The sequence below is a fragment of the Bos indicus genome, chromosome 9 (genome assembly GCF_029378745.1).
Source record: "Bos indicus isolate NIAB-ARS_2022 breed Sahiwal x Tharparkar chromosome 9, NIAB-ARS_B.indTharparkar_mat_pri_1.0, whole genome shotgun sequence".
Taxonomy (NCBI): domain Eukaryota; kingdom Metazoa; phylum Chordata; class Mammalia; order Artiodactyla; family Bovidae; genus Bos; species Bos indicus.
In genome coordinates this window covers 54,100,634-54,125,744 of record NC_091768.1, presented here as the reverse complement: position 1 = coordinate 54,125,744, position 25,111 = coordinate 54,100,634, and the positions used below count along the sequence as shown (strand labels likewise).

Below are 25,111 nucleotides of genomic sequence, written 5' to 3'. Positions count from 1 at the left end.
ACACTTCATCTTACTGTTCCTCTGATTATAAATTTCCCCAATAAGGTTTGTTTCTGTGTCTGTACCAGGTGCCATTGTGACATTTGCCTTTGCCTGCCACTCTGCAAGACCATACCACTCTACAGGACAAATCCATGCTGCTGTCCTCTTTAAAATATTTATATCCCTTTTAAGCACCAAAGTTCTATTTGGCACATAACAATTAATTAGGTCATAAATTCACTAGTTACATTTTAGTGTTCTTAATAAGATTTCAGAGAAACCAAATTCTCATCAGCAATACATCCACAAATCATATTTTAGAATGTTACTTCTGAAGGTAATAATTTCAGTATTTTATTGATTCTAATTACATGCAATTTGAAGGGTACACTTTTCTATTCTGGGAGTACATCAAATGCAGCCCTCAATATCACATATATGATGTGGGAAAGTGATCCAGCATTGCAAGTCATCTGTAATTATAAGATTCATAAACTTAAGAAAAAGTAGAAACATATAAACTACAAAGATAACTATTCTTTAAATGATAGTAGAAATATAATAAGTTGCCTAACTTTAAATTATATTTCTTGTAATATATAATAATTATGTATTAGGTAGTATATAGTCTGTGCTGCTTTAAAAGAGCTTACAATACAGTTCTTCAAGCGAAAGTGGAAGCATATTATTCTCTCTCGTGTAACAGCCTCAGATGGAAGGGCAATCAGAGTAGTTCTCTATGAAGTCATACAAGGATGCAGATGCCATCCTGCTGCTTTGTCCTGTCTTCAGTTAGTATTTATCTGTATGATTACAGTGAATTCACACCATAATTTCTATGTTTCAATTTGAGCCAAGAGTAGAAAAAAGAAATGAATGGTAAGCAACTTCTTTCTGGAGTTGTGATTGCTTGTAGGGTTGCACATATAACCCACCTTCACATTCCATGAGCCAGAATGTAGTCATGTATCTAGACCTGTCTCCAAGGGAAGCTGGGAAACATAGTCTGTAGCTGGATAGATGTAGCTGAACTTGAACTTGGAGGTTTCTGTTACTGCAAGAAAAAAAAGAACATGTACTAGAAACAATTTATGTGTGTGTGTGTGTGTGTGTGTGTGTTGCAGATTGTTACCCAACTTTCTGTGCAAGGAGAAGCAGTAAAAAGGTCTTTTGTACAGATGTCTTCTGTAAATTTTTAAAGACGTCACTGACAAACAGCCAGAATGAAGGATATTAAATGTTTCACCATGTTTTCCTTGTCTAATTCCAAATATTTTCTCTAAGATCTGTTTTTTTAAGTTTCTCTTCATAGTCCTGAAGGAAACTCAGCAAAAAAGCAGAAAGTGTTTAATCCTCAGCCCAAATTGATCTCAAAGGAATGAAACTGCTCGTGTTTGGATATCCCAACACCTAAGCACTCCATGACTACCCTTATCAAAGGTACTCCTAAGTGTATGCAGTAAGTTCCTATGACCCAATGACACAAAATTTGCATTCATTCATTTACTACTATAAAAAGCAAACCCCATCACTTCTTACTTTCTACTGCTACAGTCCTACAGCAAGCTATGACCTTCTAAACACCAAAGATGCTGCAACTGGTCCCCACACTTCTCTCTCCTTCTAAGAGGAATTTTCCATGTAGTACCTCCAAATGATTATGAACCAGATAACATCACCATTCTACTGAAATTCTCCATGGAAATCCCCATCACAATTAAGATAAATCCCATATTTTTTATCATGACCCTCCAGGTTTTAACCAAGCTTACCTCTTCAACCCCATCTTCTATCCCTCTGCTGAGTAATCAGATCACCTATATTAATCTTCAATTGCATAAAGGATGACGTAGAACATATTATTTTCTCTTCTTATGATCAAGGACCTCATTTCTGTACTTTAATCACTGAAGATGGTAGGAACCTCAATTTTAAGCCCTGTAATACAGCGGTCTCCAACCTTTTTGGCACCAGGAACCACTTTAGTGTAATACAATTTTTCCACAGACCTGTGTAATAGGATGGTTTCAGCAGTCTCATTAGGAGCTCACAACCTAGATCACTTGCATGTGAAATTCACAGTAGAGTTTGTGCACCTATGAGAATCTAATGCCACCACTGATCTGACAGGAGGTGAAGCTCAGGTGGAAATGCAAGTGATCTGGAGTGAGTGTAAATACAGATGAAGCTTTGCTTGCTGCCAGCCACTCACCTCTTGCTGTGCCACAGACTGCTACCAGTCCATGATCTGGGGATTGGGGCACCATCTATAATAGATCTTTTCTCTAAGATCTGTTTTCTTATTTTAAGCTTGCACGTGAAGTTCACTGTAGGGTTTGTGCTCCCATTTATAACCATTGGAGCATTCTCTAGCTACCCTCTGAAAAGATATGGAGTAGGGACATCAGGCTGGGTTTGAACATTCTTGATGAAAGTGAAAGAACAGAGTAAAAAATTTGGATTAAAACTCAACATTCAGAAAACTAAGATCATGGCAGCAGGCCCCATCACTTCATGGCAAATAGATGGGGAAACAATAGAAACAGAGAGAGACTTTATTTTGGGGGGCTCCAAAATCACTGCAGATTGTGACTGCAGCCATGAAATTAAATGATGCTTCCTCCTTGGAAGAAAAGTTATGACCAACCTAGACAGAATATTAAAAAGCAGAGACATTACTTTGCCGACAAAGGTCCGTCTAGTCAAGGCTATGGTTTTTCCAGTGGTCATGTATGGATGTGAGAGTTGGACTATAAAGAAAGCTGAGCATTGAAGAATTGATGCTTTTGAACTGTGGTGGTGAAGACTCTTGAGAGTCCCTTGGATTGCAAGAAGATCAAACCAATCCATCCGAAAGGAAATCATTCCTGAATATTCATTGGAAGGACTGGTGCTGAAGGTGAAGCTCCAATACTTTGGCCACCTGATTCGAACTGACTCATTAGAAAAGACCCTGATGCTGGGAAAGATTGAAGGTGGGAAGAGAAGGGGATGACAGAGGATGAGATGGCTGGGTGGCATCACTGACTTGATGGACATGAGTTTGAGTAAGCTCTGAGAATGGACAGAGAAACCTGGCGTCCTGCAGTCCATGGGGTCACAAAGAGTCATACATGACTGAGTGGCTGTACTGAAGGGTCATGTCTAGGGCCTTTGAGAAAATCATGTCACAGATAGTTACTTTGTTTTCTGATTTGCTCCTTTCATTTCTCTTCATAACCAGACTCCATTGGAATTTAACTTCTTGCTTAGTGATGTGCCAACAGGATGTGGAAGGGAAGCACAGAAAATCGTGGGCTAGTATACTGAACCCAGGGCTTCCCTGGTGACTCAGAAGGTAAACAATCTGCCTACAATGCAGGAGACCCAGATTCAATCCCTGGGTTGGGAAGATGCCCTGGAAAAGAAATGGCTACCCACTCCACTATTTTTGCCCAGAGAATTCCATGGACAGAGGAGCCTGGTGGGCTACAGTCCATGGGGTCACAAAAGTCAGACATGACTGAGCACCTAACACACACACAACACACACATAATGAACTCAATCTCTTAGGTCTCCAAAGGCAGAGCAAAATCTCAGTATGGAGACTGGAGGAGGATCTGCTGTATATATATATCCTTCACTACTAATAGAATAGATACTAGTAGATAATCTACTACTAGATACTACTAGATAATATAATAGATAATAATTTCTCCAGAATATTTTGTATTTCATAAGTGTCACATTGCTCTATTATTCTTATAAGTGATTTGAGCCCCACCTAACATGATTACTTCAAAAATTTTCATATCAGTGATATTTCTGGATTGTTGCTCACTCTCGATTTGGGTCAACAAGGTCCCAGAAAATGGAGAAGAGCTCCTGTCTCAACTGGTGGTGTCAAAAAAGAGGTCACTCCTCACTTCAGTCTTTGACATACCTTGCCTCCACAGTGAATTTTGCTTGTACAATCCCAAAGGATAAGACTTGCAACTACAAAGACTCATATTTTATCCCAGTGATTTCCTCTTCCTGAGGAGGCAATACATAGTGGCTAATAACATAGAACTTAGAATCAGGCCACCTGGCACACCAAGTAATTTATTGGCTATGTGATCTAAAACATGGTATTTAAGCTTTCTTTCTCTCAGTTTCCTCATCTGTGAACTGAGGATAATAAGAGCACCTATCTCAAGGTTTTTAAGAAGGTCAAATAGAATTAAATCCTGAAGACCTTCTCAGAATTTTACACAGTTTAAGTCCTTAGTAAATATGTTTGTTATTGTTGCTGTGACAGATGTATTCTGAAACCCAGAGCAGAGAATAACCTCTATCGTGCCTCCTCCCACAACACCAGGGCAGAAGAGGTTCATTAATTCCCTGGTTAAGTAGAAGGAAATGTGGAAAGTGGGCTAATGAGTCTAAAGGTAGAAAAAAAATATTGAAATTAAATCAGCACTGTTATTCTTCAGCCTTTTTCCTATTAATAGATAACTTCCCTAAACCAATCTCCCCCTCCCCTTCAATATTCCCTTCCATGCACCACTCCCAACTTTGTCGTCATTGTCTAAGGTCTTTTAACCCCTTTCTCAGGTCAGACATACTACTTCAACTTACCTACCTCAAGGAGAGCAGGTCCTAGTCTCTTCTTGTATCTTATAAACTGTAATCTCTGCTGCTTTGAACCATGTCCATATGCCATCTGCTCTGTCTCTGGAGCCTACAGTGGGAAGACATTAGGTTGATTCCCATAAGACAGGAAACAGAAGGACTGAGGACCACAACTCTAGTCTCTCTTCAGCCACTGTGAAGTGCTGCAGCCAAATTATCTTACTGCAAATATGATTCAACAGTATGAGAGCCAGATTACTTCTTGAAAATTAGACAATCTAGTCTACACGTGGTATATTATTTATTCACTCATTAGGTAGTATAATGAAGGGCTATTCGAATTGATTAAACAACTTACATGTTCACCTGGACAAAATGCACCATGTTCATATAATTATTTTATAATCTGGTCATTTTTAACAATAGTTACAGTTTTATGCCAGCACACTCTGGAAATGGCAATTTCACAGTACTTTTATGTATAGGCACATGTTATACATTCATAGTCTCCAATTTTCTCTCTAGAGGGTTTGGCCTGAAGGGCAAGGATGGCAGAATGGAAGGATTACAAAAGGCATATGAAAGCAAGAAGTACAGAGAGATTTGTATTTTAAATACCAACTTACCTTTTATATGACCTTAAGCATGATTTAATCTCTCTAAGCCTCAGTTTTTCTGGTCCTAAAATGTAGCTACTTATATTCATTATTTAAAATTAGATCTAAATAGAAAATATACCCAGGAGTAAGTTAGACTTTAGAGTATCTATTTTCATCTTGGTAATATAGATCAGAAAACACTGATTAAATTCTAAAGTCAAAATTAAGTGGTTTATTACTCTCAACTAAACAAAGCAGTTGGAAGAGTTTTAGTAATTTCCATATAGGACAAGAGAAGCAGGAAGTCCTCAGAAGACAGTATCCTCACATGAGTTCCCCTAGTTTCATTGCTTAGAAATATGATTTCTCTTCCCATAAGGAAAAGTGAGTGAAAGGGCAGGATGGAAGTGAGACCAGCAACTTTCCCTTCAGTACTGTTCTCTCCTGGAAAGAGTAGCTACTCAGTCGTAAAGAAAATTGTCAAATGAAAGACAAGAACTACTCTCCAATGTCAGCTTCACTGGACACTTGTAAGGACTAAAGAAGGCTTCCCAGAAGGTGCAATGGTAAAGAATCTTCCTATCAGTGCAGGAGACACAAGAAACAGGCTCTATCCCTGGGTAGGGAGGATCTCCTGGAGAAGGAAATGGCAACCCACTCAGTAATCTTGCCTGGGAAATCCCATGGACAGAAGAGCCTGGCAGGTTATAGTCTGCTAAGTCACTTCAGTCGTGTCCGACTCTGTGCGACTGCAGAGACGGCAGCCCACCAGGCTCCCCTGTCTATGGGGTCACAAAGAGTTGGACACGACTGAGGACAATAATAAGGACTAAAGAAGATAGCAGTAAATGTTTAGCAGAGCACTGGTCATACAAAGGAAGCTCAGTATATTATGAATTTTTATCACTGTTGTGTTGTTGTTACAATAAAGTTTAACAAATCTGAAGTGAAGATGCCCGAGAACTTGTCTTAACATACAGTGGACCGGTTGTTTCTCTAATATAGTAAATCCAATTTTATCAATCTACCCAAACCAAGTTATAGTCCCTTCACCCACCCTCATAATTAGCTTCACGTAAGCCTTAAATTTCATGGTTAAACAGTCAATTTCTGACCTTCTAAGAAGGGAACATAATTCACTCTTCCAGTGTCCTTCTTCTTTTCCCAAACCCTACAGATTCCAGTTACTTAAAAATTCTACTAAATACAGTTTAAGCTGAATTTAGTTTTCATTTAATATGAGACCTAAAACAAATATTCATAATTCAGGAGGGACCTTGAAGGTAATTTAATTATATTATATATTCTTCAATTTGTATATAATTTTCTTTTACAGTTAATGTATTTCTGACTCTAGAAAAAGATATTAATTAAAAACTTTCTTCTGTGAATATCTCATTCTAACTTGTTAGAACTACAAATCACAAAACTTTTCAGATTAGTTAGCATGAGGTCATCATCACCTCCACCAGTTAGCCCAACCTCCATTCCCACAAATAGCATGCTTATAAATGACAGTGCTTTTCTACAGTATTACAGTCACTGATGTAGAAAAAGTAGGTTATTCATAGGAAAAATTATATTTAAGTTTAAGCATGAGTTTCATAGCTGTAAGACAGTCTTTAAACTGTGAATTTCTTAATTTTTAGCAAAGAATTATTGAATTACCTTTATCAAGTATATATGCATTTATTAATTCTACAAATATTCCTAGAGTACTACCTCTGCTATTTATTAGAGATAGAGCATTAAAAATATGCCTAACAATAGGTTTTTCCTCTGAAGTCCTCACAGTCTCATAAGGGAGATAACAACTTATTTTATAGTACAAAGAAGGCAGTGATTCATAGCAAGATAGAGTTGTGAAAAAAGTAATATGGAAAGAGCAAAGAGCTATTAGTTCTACTTTCAGAGCCTGGGTGATATTTACAAAGACACCATCTGAATTGGTCATTTCAATTGCAGCTCTTTAGTGTTTACTTTTTATTTCAGTAGATATTTTTTAAAAACTTTGTCCTACTTAACTTTTCTGTGTTTCCATATTTACCCTTATGGCTATGTATTCACTTGGAGGATTTTACAAGGAAACAAGAAAAATGGTCTCAGGATTCACAATTGTGTTTCTTGGAAACCTGAAATTTTATGAAGCTGTTTCAAGAATTCTACAACTGTTTGACTCAAATAGAAACTATACTAAGAAGCAACTTAATTAAATTTATTATGTACTGTAAGCAGATTAACTTTTCAGGCAGGTTATAATACATTTAAAAAAATATTGAAATAGAGGTTCTCTTGCTATCTCTGTGCATATATTTGAACATAAATGTCTCTTGCCATTGGTTAGAAAATTGCATCATTGCTCACTTTTTAATTAATGACTGCTTTCAAGACTGAATAAATAAGTGCACTATTAGAATATATACACCTCACTTTTTAAAAAATACCAGACAAGCTTCAGACAATGTTCTCAAGATGGTATAAAAGATGCACAAAAAAAATCAACAAATGAAATTATAATATAGTGTAATATATAATTTTAATGATTATGGTATAATTTTAATAAAGTTAAATATACATAAAATATAAGCAGACAGCACAGCCAAAAATAAATAAATAAAACTAAATATATATATACATATACAGGTATATATATGTGTGTATGTAGAGATATGTGTCTGGAGAAGGCAATGGCACCCCACTCCAGTACTCTTGCCTGGAAAGTCCCATGGACGGAGGAGCCTGGTAAGCTGCAGTCCATGGAGTCGCTAAGAGTCGGACACAACTGAGCGACTTCACTTTCACTTTTCAATTTCATGCATTGGAGAAGGAAATGGCAACCCACTCCAGTGTTCTTGCCTGGAGAATCCCAGGGACAGGGGAGCTTGGTGGGCTGCCGTCTATGGGGTTGCACAGAGTCGGACACGACTGAATCGACTTAGCAGCAGCAGAGATATGTGTCAGGTATTGGTTAGAATCTAGAAATAGTTTTCTTAGTAGAAACATGTAATTTATAAATAAATTTGACTATAAGATAATTATATTGATAAGGATCAGCATAAAACAATCTGAAACACACCAGACTCAACTAATTTTTAAATAATACCAACACACTCACTGCAGTGGTTGGTATTTATTAGAACCATTCATCAAACAATAGAAAAAGTAATGAAAGCATAGTCAGAAACTGTGAAAATTAACTTTTTCAGAAATTTAGAAATTTACCAAAGGCTTACAACAATCTGAAGAGCAGCTATTAAAGAATAAAAATGGTTGAACCACCATAAGAGTTTTGTCACATTTTAACTTCTGTTCCAAATTTCCTCTCTCTAGCTTTGCAGTGGCCTGGAAACCAACAGTTTTGTAACCTTTCTAACTGTGAAAATCAGCAGCCTAGCAGCAACTAGTGAAGGTAAATTGTGTAGGAATCCCATGACCAGAGAAATTTTAGTGAGTTGATCTGCCTGGCAGTTAAAATCACAGGGGTTTTATTTATTTACCCTGACTCAGTGCTCACACTAATACAGTGGAAAGAATCTTCTCCCCAGGGTATTTGTTGAAAACAATCAGTGGTAACTATTCCACATCACATTTGCCTGAAGCAGTGAGACAATATAGTGCAAGCAAGAATCTGTACAAAAAATTAAAGAGATTTGGTAAATGACACGTCCATAGGGATATTTGAACAGCTTCAATATATTCCTGGTAATTAAGAAGGATCTGCTACTGCTAAGTCACTTCAGTCGTGTCCAACTCTGTGCGATCCCATAGACAGCAGCCCACCAGGCTCCCTGGGATTCTCCAGGCAAGAACACTGGAGTGGGTTGCCATATCCTTCTCCAATGCATGAAAGTGAAAAGCGAAAGTGAAGTCGCTCAGTCATGTCCGATTCCTAGCGACCCCACGGACTGCAGCCTACCAGGCTCCTCGGTCCTTGGGATTCTCCAGGCTAGAGCACTGGAGTGGGTTGCCATTGCCTTCTCCAAGAAGGATCTAAATAAGCATAAATTAATATATATTAAATAGTCTCATAAAACATAATGCTGAAAGACAGACAAAAAGAAAATTTACATGAATAAGAAAATATTAAGGAAAATACAGATATAAGCAAGGGAAAATAAGCATAAATTAATATATATTAAATAGTCTCATAAAACATAATGCTGAAAGACAGACAAAAAGAAAATTTACATGAATAAGAAAATATTAAGGAAAATACAGATTTTCTGATGGTTGAGATGTTACTGAATTCATGACATTGGTGTTCAATGCCATTCAAATCTGAGAGCTAAAAAAACCGCAATTTCCTCTTTCTTAACTTTCTACTTCCTCCTTCCAAAGCCAAGGGTGAAGCAATGCCACACTAAGTAGCCTAAGCCATTCAAATCTGAGAGCTAAAAAAACCACAATTTCCTCCCTCTTAACTTTCTCCCTACTTCCTCCTTCCATAGCCAAAGGTGAAGCAATGCCACACTAAGTAGCCTAGAATTGCATGGTCAGAAAACCATCACTTGTCACCTTGTCAGTTGTATACTATCAATTAATTAATTAATTAAGGCACAGCTATTTTCCAGCAGACTATATCACAGCCATCAGACAACTGCCTATGAAAGGAGGTCATATTCTCAACAAAAGAAAAATTTATTCTTACGGAAATGATAATGTCATAATCTGAAAAAACTTTAAATGCTCATATATATTGTCTACACAGAGATAAAGTATGCAATCATATCTATAAAGCAAGAATAGTAAATGATGTTAGCAAGAAAAGTGACTATGAATCAAGAAGAAATTTTGCAAAAGAACCAGAAATTTTGCAAAGAACCACATCAAGACCTTGTTAAAGGAAAATATAATTTTTAAAATAACAATAACAAAACATTTCAATAGGATATGTAGAAGACCAGACTTATTTACATGTAAAATTGGTAAACTAGAAAATTAAATTAAGAAATAACTTCAAATGACAGCAAGGATAAAAAGAGATAAGTTTGAAAGACATCTGAGAGGAAATAGAAGCTGATTCAAATGTCTCAACATTTGTTGTTTTGGAGGTCTCTATACCCCACACTTTTGATTCAAAGAATTCTAAAAAGAGTTTTGCCTTTTTTTCTTGGTTGGGGTTTATTACTGGAGAAGGAAGTGGCAACCCACTCCAGTATTCTTGCCTGGAAAATCCCATGGACGGAGGAGCCTGGTAGTCTTCAGTCCATGGGGTCGCAAAGAGTCGGACACGACTGAGTAACTTCACTTTTCACTTTCAGTGTTTATTATAGCACAAGGTTACACAGCAGAAGTAGTATGAAAAATGCATCCAATGGATGGAGTCCAGAAATCATGAGTAATCTACTGAGTCTTTCTATGCCTCAGCACAGAATGTGTTTTGTCTCTAGTGGTGAACCACGGTGACCTGTGGTTACTGCTCAAGTAAAACATCCACTCAAGCCTTCAATGTCTGATGCTTTAAGGGGGCTGTCACATAAGCATATCCTGCTAAGTAACCAATCAGGATAATTGAAACCCAGCACCCCCCCAAAAAAAATGACAGCAGGTGCACATCGTCAATCTCAATTTTTGTGCAAGGCAATCCTGACAAGGTAGAATAAGCAACACAGTTCACTCTTCTAGGTGTGTAAAAAATATCTTTAATCATTAACTTGAAAAGCTTTCTAACAGCCACGTTCAAAGACATTTTTGGGTCAATCATGGAACCAGGCTTACATGGAGGTATACAAAAATGGAACGATCAGACAGGCTATATTAACTCTTTATTCATATTTGTCTAAGGCAATTCATAGAAGAAAATAAAAAAAAAACCAGACAGGAAAGTGCTTAAATAAATTATTGGTAACAATTTCCTAGAACTAAAGATTTAATTATTTTCACATGGAAAAGCCTGTGTGTATGTGTTAGGTACTAAGTTGTGTTCAACCCTTTGCAACTCCATGGACTGCAGCCCACCAGGCTCCTCTGCCTATGGGTTTCTCCAGGCAAGAATACTGGATTGGGTAGCCATTCCCTTCTCCAGGGGATCTTTCTGACCCAGGGATTAAACCCAGGTCTCGTGCATTGCAGGTAAATTCTTTACCATCTGAACCACCAGGGAAGCCCTGGCAAAAGCCTGCTGCTGCTGCTGCTAAGTTGCTTCAGTCATGTCTGACTCTGTGCAACCCCATAGACGGCAGCCCACCAGGCTCCCCTGTCCCTGGGATTCTCCAGGTAAGAACATTGGAGTGGGTTGCCATTTCCTTCTCCAATGTATGAAAGTGAAAAGTGAAAGTGAAGTCCCTCAGTCGTGCCCGACTCTTAGCGACCCCAGGGACATGCAGCCCACCATGCTCCTCTGTCCATGGGATTTTCCAGGCAAGAGTACTGGAGTAGGGTGCCATTGCCTTCTCCGTGGCAAAAGCCTACCAAGTGTCAAATAGTCTGAAACATTCACGTGACACTTCTGAGAAGAATAGAAATAAATCAATATCCCCACAAGTGAACAATGAGAAAAGAGTGGCTACTTAAAAAGAAATAAAAATTAGACTAAATCTAGCAATATTGGATAGAACCTATCAATAGAGTACAAATTTTCTTAGAGACTCTTGTTGAGATTTGATCCATTACATGAACAGGCTAAAGCAGAAAAACAAAAAGACACTTTGGTCACATTTGCATTATGAATTGCAGCCTCAGCTCAAACTTCAGACGTTTTATAACCAAGAGGAGCTGAAAAATGAGGTGCATAGGTATACACACACACAGACACACACAGTAAAATATCAGATCAGATCAGATCAGTCGCTCAGTCATGTCTGACTCTTTGCGACCCCATGAATCCCAGCACGCCAGGCCTCCCTGTCCATCACCTACTCCCGGAGTTCACCCAGACTCACATCCATTGAGTCAGTGATGCCATCCAGCCATCTCATCCTCTGTCGTCCCCTTCTCCTCCTGCCCCCAATCCCTCCCAGCATCAGAGTCTTTTCCAATGAGTCAACTCTTCACATCAGGTGGCCAAAGTACTGGAGTTTCAGCTTGAGCATCATTCCTTCCAAAGAAATCCCAGGGCTAATCTCCTTCAGAATGGACTGGTTGGATCTCCTTGCAGTCCAAGGGACTCTCAAGAGTCTTCTCCAACACCACAGTTCAAAAGCACCAATTCTTTGGCGCTCAGCTTTCTTCACAGTCCAACTCTCACATCCATACATGACCACTGGAAAAACCGTAGCCTTGACTAGACAAACCTTTGTTGGCAAAGTAATGTCTCTGCTTTTGAATATGCTATCTAGGTTGGTCATAACTTTCCTTCCAAGGAGTAAGCATCTTTTAATTTCATGGCTGCAGTCACCATCTGTAGTGATTTTGGAGCCCAGAAAAATAAAGTCTGACACTGTTTCCACTGTTTCCCCATCTATTTCCCATGAAGTGGTGGGACCGGATGCCATGATCTTCGTTTTCTGAATGTTGAGCTTTAAGCCAACTTTTTCACTCTCCACTTTCACTTTCATCAAGAGGCTTTTGAGTTCCTCTTCACTTTCTGCCATAAGGGTGGTGTCATCTGCATATCTGAGGTTATTGATATTTCTCCCAGCAATCTTGATTCCGGCTTGTGCTTCTTCCAGTCCAGCGTTTATCATGATGTACTCTGCATATAAGTTAAATAAACAGGGTGACAATATACAGCCTTGACGAACTCCTTTTCCTATTTGGAACCAGTTTGTTGTTCCATGCCCAGCTCTAACTGTTGCTTCCTGACCTGCATATAAATTTCTCAAGAGGCAGATCAGGTGGTCTGGTATGCCACCTGAAAACTCTTTCAGAATTTTCCACAGTTTATTGCGATCCACACAGTCAAAGGCTTCAGCATAGTCAATAAAGCAGAAATGCTTTTTCCATGATCCAGCGCATGTTGGCAATTTGATCTCTGGTTCCTCTGCCTTTTCTAAAACCAGCTTGAACATCAGGAAGTTCATGGTTCACATATTGCTGAAGCCTGGCTTGGAGAATTTTGAGCATTACTTTACTAGCGTGTGAGATGAGTGAAATTGTGTGGTAGTTTGAGCATTCTTTGGCATTGCCTTTCTTTGGGATTGGAATGAAAACTGACCTTTTCCAGTCCTGTGGTCACTGCTGAGTTTTCCAAATTTGCTGGTATATTGAGTGCAACACTTTCACAGCATCGTCTTTCAGGATTTGAAAGAGCTCAACTGGAATTCCATCACCTCCACGAGTTTTGTTCGTAGTGATGCTTTCTAAGGCCCACTTGACTTCACATTCCAGGATGTCTGGCTCCAGGTCAGTGATCACACCATCGTGATTATCTGGGTCGTGAAGACCTTTTTTGTACAGTTCTTCTGTGTATTCTTGCCATCTCTTCTTAATATCTTCTGCTTCTGTTAGGTCCATACCATTTCTGTCCTTTATCGAGCTCAGCTTTGCATGAAATGTTCCTTTGGTATCTCTGATTTTCTTGAAGAGATCCCTAGTCTTTCCCATTCTGTTGTTTTCCTCTATTTCTTTGCATTGATCGCTGAAGAAGGCTTTCTTATCTCTTCTTGCTATTCTTTGGAACTCTGCATTTAGATGCTTATATCTTTCCTTTTCTCCTTTGCTTTTTGCTTCTTTTCTTTTCACAGCTATTTGTAAGGCCTCCCTGGACAGCAATTTTGCTTTTTTGCATTTCTTTTCTATGGAAATGGTCTTGATCCCTGTCTCCTGTACAATGTCACGAACCTCATTCCACAGTTCATCAGGCACTCTATCTATCAGATCTAGGCCCTTAAATCTATTTCTCACTACCACTGTATAATCATAAGGGATTTGATTTAGGTCATACCTGAATGGTCTAGTAGTTTTCCCTACTTTCTTCAATTTTAGTCTGAATTTGGCAATAAGGGGTTCATGATCTGAGCCACAGTCAGCTCCTGGTCTTGTTTTTGCTGACTATATAGAGCTCCTCCATCTTTGGCTGCAAAGAATATAATCAATCTGATTTAGGTTTTGACCATCTGGTGATGTCCATGTATAGAGTCTTCCCTTGTGTTGTTGGAAGAGGGTGTTTGTCATGACCAGTGCATTTTCTTGGCAAAACTCTATCAGTCTTTGCCCTGCTTCATTCTATATTCCAAGGCCAAATTTGCTTGCTATTCCAGGTGTTTCTTGACTTCCTACTTTTGCATTCCAGTCCCCTATAATGAAAAGGACATCTTTTTTGGGTGTTAGTTCTAAAAGGTCTTGTAGGTCTTCATAGAACTGTTCAACTTCAGCTTCTTCAATCCAAAATTAGCAAAACCAAAGCTAGTAACAGCCTTAATATTTAAAAAAAATAGAATTCATGGGGCGGAAAAGCTATGAAAATACAGGGAAGAAACTTAAATGCATATTACTAAGTAAAAGGAGTCCATTTGAAAAGGTTACACATACTGTGTGACATTCTGGAAAAGGCAAAAGAAATGAAAAAAGTCAGTGGTTCCCAGGGGTTAGGGAAGAAGGAGGGAGAAATAGGTGGAACAAAAGATTTTAGGGCAGTGAAAGTATTCTGTATGATTTTCCACTGGTGGACATATGTTTTTACACAGTTGTTAGACCCACAGAATGTGCAACACCAAGATTGAATCCTCATGTAAACTGTAGACTTGGGGTAACTCTGCTTTAGTATAAGTTCATCATTTGGAAAAAATGTACCACTCTGGTACAGAATGTAAATAGTGACAGAGGGTATGTGTAAGATGGGAATATAGATATAACTGAACTCTCTACCTTCCACTCAATTTTGCTGTGAACCTAAAACTTTTCAAAAAATTAAGTCTTAAAAAAGTGAGAGAATGCACTTAAACAGTAGTAATATAATTCAAAATTATTTTTAAATGGATAGTTTTCAGTACACTCAGAATTTGCAAATTGATTTTAATGCTTGGCAGTATTTTAATACTAATACAAAAAGAACATAGGACCTAAAAATTAATCATGAAAACCCTGAGGAGAAGGGACAAAAGATGAGAATGCAACATTAATAAATCAACACAAGTTTGTTATTCAAGAAAATGAAAACAAGATTTATATTATTATCATAAGCATAATCATTTTTAAATATCTTGTGAAAGCTGACAAACACAACAGATAACATTTATGAAGAGCTGACTATATTTCAGGCACTCTTGCTAAAGATTTTGTGTGCAATAACTGTAAATCATTGTAAAAATTCCTATAAAGTGGGTACTGATATTTTCATTTTATAGATGAGGGAAGTGATGAAGTATTTTAATAAATTTTCTAGTATAGAAATGTTGTTTCCCCTAAATTTTTGAGAAAAAAAATCACACCTGGTGATCATATCTTGTTCTTTTAATACTCTTTTAATCAATTAATGTGTTAGGGTTTATTTGTTAATATTTTAGCTAGAATTTTCCATTGATGCTCCTAAGTGAGTTAGGGCTAGAAAGAGTATACAATATTTAATCTTTAATATCTTTGTTTACTGCCTGTACATGTGGACTCTCATATATTAAAAGTATTAAGGCTTCTACTAATAGTGTACTTCATGCTATCTTGTACGTGTATAATTTCTGATATTTTGGGTTGGCCAAAAAGTTCGTTTAGGCTTTAAATCAAACGAACTTTCTGGCCAACTCAATAGTTATGTGGTGTTATACTGTTTGGTACATAAATATTCCTGCCAGGCTCCTCTGTCCATGGAATTCTCCAGGCAAGAATAAGGGAGTGGATGGCCATTCCTTTCTCAAGACATATGTATTCATAATTCTTTTGTATGCATATGAAAGTACCTATTACTATAACCATAAACTTTCCTTCTTCATTTTGTTTAATGGATTTCTGGTTTGTATGACACCTAGCCTCCAATCAAGAGTATGTATTTGCCTGTTATGTTTGCCTATCCTTTTATTTTTCTAATATTCTGAGTTATCTTGTAGGTATAAAATTTTGTTTCATTATCCAATCTAAAATGTCTACTTTCTTATAGAGGATGAGATAATCCTATTCACATTTAATAATATTAAGGATATGTTTACTTTTAGTTCTGCTATATTATTTTATGTTAGGTTTTTGCTTTTTAACTTCATAAAATTCCTTCACTCTGTGATGTTTTTTAAAATTTATTTCTATATATGTGTATTCTCAGTGTTTATGGTCTATTCTTTGATGCTTTTATTTCTTTGCTACTCATGTAAAAACAACTGCATTTTCCATTATTACAGTGTATCTATTAGTTTGCTAAAAACAAGTAATGATAAAAATTAGTATTTAATATTATCTTGATTACAGTTTATTCTTGTATTGTTAAACATGTTAGACCACTTATTTGTCCCTTTGAATGATTTTCTTTGACTCCCAGCATTAGACAATCAATGCCTTTATATCTTATCTTTTTCTTTTTGCCCTTCTCATCCAAATTCTGTTTAGATATATATTATTATATTGTCTTCATCTATGAGATTTATATTCTATCATTTTGCTGTAATTCTTACATTCTTGTATTTCACGTCAATAATTAAATACATTCAATGCTCACAACTAGTCCTTGATCTGAGATTATCACTTCTATTTATCACTTAGAAGCTAAAATCCATGCTCTATACTGAAGATAGGTTCATGAGAATAACATTCCCTTAGTTTCTGGATGCTCAAACTTTGTTTACAACTATGATATTTGAAAGTGAAAGTGAAGTCGCTCAGTTGTGTCCAACTCTTTGCGACCCTGTGAGCATACCCTACCAGGCTCCTCCGTCCATGGGATTCTCTAGGCAAGAATACTGGAGTGGGTTGCCATTTCCTTCTCCAGGGGATCTTCCTGACCCAGGGATCAAACCCAGGTCTCCTCATTGGAGGCAGATGCTTTAACCTCTGAGCCACCAGGGAAGATATGATATTTGAAGGACTGGCTAAATAGGAAAAGCCTTAACTCTTATGCTGGCATTTTGTGGACTTTGGTATCTTGTTATAGTGAAGAATCTTGAAGCCAATCTCAATATTTTCCTTTGTAAGTTAGTGATTGCTTTTTTCACCTCCTTCAACCCCAAAGACTATTATATTTACATTCTTGTTATTGTATTATGATATATCTTGGTGGTGACAATATTTTTTAGTGATCACTGTATCCTTTAAAAATGAAATTTCAAGTCTTTAACTTCACAAATGTTTTTTTCTTTAATAATATTGAAGATTTATTTTTTCATAATTTGTATTTTCTTGTTTTTGCCTGTATTCTCCATCTTTCATATTCTCTCTAATCCTGTTCATCTCTTTATTTCAAGTTCCTTTCACTAGTCTTTCTTATTTTTTGTGCTCTTTCCCTTATGATGTTTATCTCAGTGTATGTTCTTCCATATTAATTCTTAATTTGTGATGTTATAATTTTAGTTTTACTTTTTACTTAAGTTTTACCAGCTTTTGGTCATCATCTTCTATTGCACCTTCATCCCCACCCAATGAAATTCTTGCCTAAAGCCTTGTAGTTTTCATTCACAGAAGCAATCCCTTCATTGTGTCCTTATGAAAATTCATGGCAGAATGTCAGAACAAGTTTTTCAACTTCTCCATGGCAACATTGTTATGGTGTGTGTTCTTCAACAATTGGTCATTTTGGTGCTCCTCTAAATGTTTCTCCTATATTATTCTTGTGTTGATATTGTTCCCACTCTTTTTTATAATCACTCATAATTAACCAAGTTAAATTTTTCTCCTTTAGTTTCCTGGGAAAAGGAGAGGGGAAAATAGCCATCTAGAATTTGCAAAGGGTCTATATTCCTTTACCCTTAATCTTGTTAATGTCTATAAGTTAATTAAAAAATATTTTTTCCTTTGGGTTTAAAACTTATCATAGTCATCATAACACTGTTCTTAGTGATAAAACACTTTTATTGGATCACTAGACTAAGCTTCACAAAGGCACAGTTACTAAGTTTCTCCACTGTGATATCTGTGAAGCCAAACATGTTGCCTGCCCACAAGGGGTGCTTATTAAATATGTGTTCAATAAACAGATACATTACATTTCTTTGCTAACCAATCTTTGACACCAGTGCAGTATTTATTAAAGGATAGAGTTTTCCCTCTTACTGATTCCAGAAAATTTTAATGTATTTGTTTTCAACTAAGTAAATATGAAGAGTCATTGTTTAAAACGAAGCTTTGTATTTTAATTATTTACTTGGCTTCCCAGGTTGTAATGCAACATGTAAGTAAATGAAACAATGTCATAGCACAATGCAACACTAATAAAAATGTAGAAGGGGAAAGAAACACAAATGGTAAGGAATGCTATGGTAGAGATGACAAGACAGTTTACACCCAGCCTAAGTATCTAAATTTAAATTCAAGTCCTCCAGCAGAAGAATTGCGATGTCATTCCATCTTTTATCATCCTAGTCTTGTCGCTGGTGGACCAAGCGGATGGGGAGTAAGGAGTTAGAAGCTTATCTTGCTGTGCTTTATAAGTTATCCCTTTTCTTTGTTTGGCTTTTAGTTTGCATTTTTTCTTTACCTTTTACAACCACAAAATGAGATTATGCAGATATTGCTCTTATAGTTTCATAATCAAATATAGGAGGAATAGGAATATCCTAAAACAGGGGAAAGAAAAATAGAGATTTAATTCTTGGTAACCACTCTTTGCCCAAAACTCCCATTTGAAAAAAAAAAACAACCCTGAAAATTTCTGTAATATAGACACAACTGAGAAGACTTAAAGAGTCAAATGAGCTGTAAGTCTTCACCAACCATTTCTTTCCTGTGGTCTTCTTTGAAAGAATAGCATATGGTGAATTTGCATGGTGTAACAGTGAACATCTGGAGACAGTAACAGGTTTTTTAAAGATGAGGTGTGTTAGGAGAGTTTGATATCTCTTGTTCCCTGAGGAGGTGCTTCTCTCATTCAGATTATCAGATAGATGTGAAACCAAATATTTTCATTAACAGATAAACTCTGCAGGACAGATTCTAGAAAGTTGAGAATACCATCTAGTACTACTTTATCACCAACATTTTTTCTTCTCACAGGAATGTATATGGGAAAAGCTAGAGGCTCTTCATCAGTATTTGAGTATGCCTTACTGCATTAAAAATGTTTCTCCATACTGTGTTTACAATTGAGTGTGCACCTATTTTAACCTGAGTACATGTTATATTAGACATACTTAGCTAAAATAAAATACCTGTTTCACTTATTCTAACAGAAAAGGTTAAGTAACTAAAAGCCTGATAATTTGAATAACATATAAACAAAAATCAGAAACTTTTCACAGGGAGTAATGTGGCTACTTTATATGTTAGATTATTTGAGGAGAGTTTTAGGAGACCTTTTTTTCTAATCATATCTTTTATGCGTATAATCCACCTGCTGTCTGCCTATCCTCAACTACCAGGTGAAGATTATGAAACTAAATAGTTCACGGAAATCAGTCAATAACGTCCATTTATCAGTGTAGATTCACCCTCTCGATCTTGAGCGTACAGGCGCTACAGTATCTGTTTTCATGCGAGTCTTTGCAGTTTGCGAATAAACAGGACTAATAAAGCAAAGCAAATCCTAACAGGAAAGCAAAGCCAATTCTAGGAGAATGTGAATAAAAATAAAAAGCTCTGCAATTAATAAAAAAATAAGAAATATTTCGCTTAAACTGGCTAAGTCGTGTCCTGATTTTTTAGGATATCAAGAAAAGAGAGGATAAGCGCCAAGGCAGAGGGCAATAGACTGCCCCTGTGCCCTTCATACTGAAACCTTCCTAGATTACTGAGAATGGTCCTAAGAAATCGGGTCAGAGGATTACTAACATATTTACATATATATATTTTTTACCTCATTAGCTGGTCAACCCAGGAGGCAAACACTGCCACCCGTGCCCAAGCAACTGCTCCAAGGAGCTGACGGCGGTTGCCTGCATCGAGTTCCCCGCCGGCGGCTCCTTCTGGCCGGACACCCTGTGCCAAAGAGCGCCCGGGGAAGCAGACAGCAATAGGGGAGTACACAGATGTCATGGATGCACAGGCATGATTGTAATCTGACCAGAAAGGAGAGCGAGGCAAGGCGACCGCCGGCGGATCCGAGTCGGGGAGCCTCGGCAATTGGGCTGCCGGCGGTGCGTGCGCGCACAGGTGCCTCGGGCCGGCGGCGCCGGGAGCTAGCGCAGCCGCCTCTCGGCCTCAGCACTCTCACCAGCGCGCCGAAGACCCGGCTGCGGCCGAGCCTGGCCACCCCCAGCCCAAGCCGCGGGAGGAAGAGCCCAAGGAAAGGGCGCGAAGGGGGAAGGAGGGGAGGGGAGGGGAGGGGAGGGGAGGGGAGGTGGGGGGGGGGCGGGGAAGAGACCCTACTCCTCCTCGCCGAGATCTCCTCCCCGAGCCCTTCTGGTGGGAACCTTGGCGGGGCTCGCGCGCCCCTCCCTCCCTCCTCCCCACTCTGGGAGTCCGTCTCCCCTCTCCCCTTGCTCCCCCCCACCTCCCTTCTCTTCCCTCCCTCCCTGCCGCGTGCCTCCTCCCCTCCCCCTCGTCTCCCTCCCTCGCAGCGGCGGCAGCAGTAGCCGCTTCAGCAGAGCCGGAGATGGGCAGAGAGCGCGCGCGGCGCAGCAGCTCCGGATACGCCGCCCTCCCCGCCCGCAGCTCCCCGCGCCCCCGCCGCCGCTGTCGCCGCCTCGGCGTCCCCCGGCTCCAGTCTCGCTCCTAGGACAGCGCCGCTGCCACCGCTCGGCCCTGCCCGCCGCCTGCGCCGCGCAGCTCTCAGGCGCGCCTGGATGGCGCTTTCCACCCCGGACCGGTGAGTAGCCTGGAAAGCGCAGAGGGTCGGGCGGCCAGGCAGCCAGCCGAGAGAACCTCTGGCATTAGGGGTTACCCCCCAAACCACCTGCTGTGATTCCTCTACCTCCAGGCGGGGGTCTCCGGAGAGCGCTGCTCCTTGATCCCTGAGGGGCTTTTTGATTTCAACTCCACCTGCTGGGAACCCTCTCCCTCCCGAGGACAGCTGGGGCAACTCGCTGTCCCCGGTTCAGCTTCCATCTCCAGAGCTCCTACTTTCGCAGCAGCCGTGAATGGCCCTGACCCTCCGGTCACCCCATCAGGGTCCTCTCAGCCCCCACCGTCCCCGCGTCGCCCGCTTTTGATTTCCCGCTTCTGGCAGCCCGCAGACGCCCCCCACCTGCCACCCTGCGCCTGGTTTCGCACTGACAAAGCCTTCCTCACAAAGTATGCCCCTGACCCACCTTCCCTCCTTTTCGAAAGCCGGTCTCCAGAGTCCTACAGTCCCGCCGTATTTCTTCGCAGAGCGAAGGGTTCTGCCGGTAAATTCTGACCTTATTCCCTCGAAACGGTGGTATCTCTCCAGCTTTTACTGCCACCTCAAAAAACTGACACGGACAGTTTTCTGGCATCTGTACAGATCCTGGCATCTGTACAGTTACTTTGTGTGTTTGTTAGCACCGGGGCTGTTTAGGGGATGATCAAACATGAAAAAAGACAAAAACCAAATCTTTTGCGACTAAACTTTTTGCTATTGTTGCTTTAAAGAGCACAACTATTTACGTCGCTCAGGTTCCTTGTATTCATTTAGAGGCATTTTAGTTGGGGACGGGGACCGCCCCTATTTTACTTGTTTCCCTGGAATCTGGAATCAGTCTTAATTTCAGGTTGAGAACCGTGCATCTGACTGAGTGATGAATCCGCTTTGCAACATTGACAGAAAAAGCCCCGCAACTCTTGAGAATAAGAAGCTTTTTCTTGAAAGAGAGGAGAATAGCATCAAACTCACCCTTTAAAATCTTCTTTGAGTTTGCAATGAGCCAAAACCCTTATTTTTCTTTGGGTTTAGTGGCTGAGAGAGGGATATAAGAAGATCAGAAAACGTTGTATTAAAAAGCCTCTGCACTATCTGGGTGCTTCAGGTGTTGAGTAGTATCTTAGTGTCCAGACAATCTCTGTAGAAGTTTTCTTAGGGCATCAGCCTTTTCTTCCAAAACCATGTTTAACGTTTTAGTATTCTAGTTGGTTTGAGGGGAAAAAAAGGAAGTTATGTTCAGTGAAGGATGTGTTCAATGAAGGTGATGAGGCTGAAAAAAAAGGGGGGGGAGTTGTGTTCAATGAAGTAATAATATGAGTAAGGTGATGAGGCAATGAATGATGCAAGGAGAGCCGATTTAAACACTATAATGTGTGCTCCTGATTCCTTGTGTATTGCAATCTTAAAAACAAAACTACCACCACACAGTTTTTGATTGAATTTTCAAAGAAGTAATGAAATGTATTAATTTCAGCATATTTTACTCTCTAGAACCCTTGGTCATAGGGCTTGAGTTCGAAGCAATGCAGGTAAGAGTATGCAGAAATAGATGTTAGAAACTTTAAAAGGTGTTCCATTTGAGTATGTAGTGTGTGAATATAAATTTCCTGGTGGTAACTGTTTTTTATTCTTTTAAATAATTTTGAGAAAATAAGAATCCAGTTGGCATTCTTGTTCTTGCAGTCGAGGGAGAGAATGCTACCTGATCTTAAACAAGCAGATCTCTGCTTACACAAGAAATAGGGAAAGGTGAGCAATTACGTGAAGAATTTATTGAGTGAAGATTGTCTTAAAATCTTGCCTTCCACAATGTAGAGAGTTTTTAAGAAATTTAACTCGGACTGTATTTGAGCCTTTAGTTCTCTTTTCTTGTGTAGAGAGAGGTAGAAATGCATTGAGCAAGTCACTGGCAAGGGATGGTTTTCAGTGTGTTTTTGAGCTGCATCTAAAGTCAGGAGCGGCTATGAATAGCGCTTTATTGTTTTTTAAATTCAGAAATTTTAGTTGGTTAAATTTAATTTTGCTTGACTATGAAGAATATTCAAACTATTTAAACTTGTAATTACTGCAGATATGCACACATGGTCATATCAGGTGGATAGGGAGTAGGTAGGTTATGAGCTGAATCAAAAGATCATTTTTTTCCTCTAAATACCTTTACCTTTTGGATAACAGTGGATAACAGTGTATTCTTACTAATACAATGTCTCCAACAGTTATGAAGCTCTATTGGAAAAGATAAATTTCCATTGAACAAAAGGGAAAAAGCAAGTACAATGATGACTTTATCAGTTATTGCCCAAAATTGTGCTAATGACAAGTTCACAGCAGTATGTATTAATGTTATCCTATTTAGCATCAACTTCCAAACAATGTCAGAGGTGCACACCTTTTGTAAGGATATATGCTTGCACAATGTGCAACATTAAAATAGCCTTAGAATTGTCTGTGAGAATGCAAATAATCAGTCTGTCATAAATAGTGGCAAAATTTCTGTTAATAACTCTTAGCTGAAACTTAGGAAGATCTACCTAAATTTAGTGTCACTGTCATTATTAAGGTTCTGCAAAACAAATATAGCACATGCGGAGACAAGGCATACTAATATTTGAATGGCATGTCTTTGCATTTGTTTAAGTTGAATCTTACAATTCTTGGAATTATATGCCACCCAGAGAATGGGCTTGGTTGAAATGAAATGCTTACAATGGTAAAGAGAAATCAAAAATTGGTAAAGAGAAATTTAAAATTGTGAAAGTGATATAGATTATTTCACCAACAGACTGCTGTTAGTTGAATGTTCCATCTAAAATTGTGTTTTGGCTTCTGTGTGGTTGTAAGAGAGCCTGGGAAGGAAAAGCAGGCAAGAATGGAGAGAGAGAACAGGTACATACCTATGGATACTTGATTAAATTCTTTACTCAAGTAAAGCTAACTAAATACAAGCTGTATTATTTTGGTATGTGGGACAACAGCTATTTTCCAACTTGCATTTTAAAAAATGTCTCCTATTTACAGCAATAAAAGTATAATTTTTTTAATGAAGTGCCTCCTCGATTTTATTTAGTAAGACTTGGGGATTATAGGCAAGCTATTTTATGTGAACTAATTGACCTAAATGAAATTCTAAACAACTTTAAAAGCAAAACCTTGAAAGAAATACATACTCACGCACACCTAACGTTACAATATTAGATAAAGAGCCAATCAGGTGATTTAGTGTCTTATGAAGGCAAGACGACTTGGTCGAGGGATAACTACACAAAATATTTTCATAGCTTAATATATATTTTTCATATTTCCTACTTATATTTATGGATATATTATTCATATATATGGATATTTGCATTTTATTTACAAATTCATGAGAGTGTATATTACAAAATGCTGCAAATTTTATGAATTCTAAATCCTGAAATTGTTCTTGCAAGTATCAAATGATTACGTAAATGTTTACAAATGACTTTGTTTTCCATCTTTATTCTATAGCTCAAGAAATATTTAACAAAAAGCATTCTCAAAGAGCAAAGAAGAAAATGAATATTTCAAAACAGGCGTGGTGATTCAACCAAAGTTTTACAACAGTGCTGTCAAAGTGATACTCTCATAAGGTCAACTCTAGAGTACAATTACAATTCCTATAGGAAAGAAACATTTAGATTCTCTAATTTTACATGTGATTGTGAAATTCACTCTTCATTTAGATGCAAATGGAACTCTTGACACTCTTACTAGAAAGAATCACAGAACTTAGGTATCAATTAGAGGATGTAGAAGGCATTTCATTCTCATCATTTTACTAATAATTTACCCAAGGTTCTTAAGTAGTCAATAGAAAGAGTTAGGATCCATGTCTCCTGACTTCATCCTGTTTATCTTTTTATAAAATAAACATTAGTTTTCCCCCTTATTGTATTTTCAGTTCAGTCGCTCAGTTGTGTCCGACTCTTTGCAGCCCCATGGACTGCTGCGCGCCAGGCCTCCCTGTCCATCACCAACTCCTGGAGTTTTCTCAAACTCATGTCCATTGGGTCAGTGATGCCATCCAACCATCTCATCCTTTGTCATCCTTTCCCTTCTCCTCCTGCCTTCAATCTTTCCCAGCATCAGGGTCTTTTCAAATGAGTCAGTCCTTCGCATCAGGTGGCCAGGGTATTGGAGTTTCAA

General features: G+C 38.6%; 1 protein-coding gene and 1 long non-coding RNA gene across 2 annotated transcripts in view; one reads left to right on the top strand and one right to left on the bottom strand.

Annotated features, from left to right (window-relative positions):
* Positions 1-322: 322 nt before the first annotated feature.
* LOC139184829 (uncharacterized) lies at positions 323-20,381 on the bottom strand. The gene is made up of 3 exons (XR_011568343.1): positions 19,979-20,381; positions 4,587-4,685; positions 323-1,036 (listed from the first exon to the last, which is right to left on the bottom strand). It is a non-coding gene; the product is annotated as an uncharacterized lncRNA (long non-coding RNA).
* A 132-nt stretch (positions 20,382-20,513) lies between these two features.
* Positions 20,514-25,111, top strand: part of FUT9 (fucosyltransferase 9) — a 246,564-nt gene continuing 241,966 nt past the window's right edge. The window contains exon 1 of the mRNA XM_019966980.2: positions 20,514-20,929. The gene's annotated coding sequence lies outside the window, so the exon portion shown is untranslated. The remainder of the gene's footprint in view (positions 20,930-25,111) is intronic.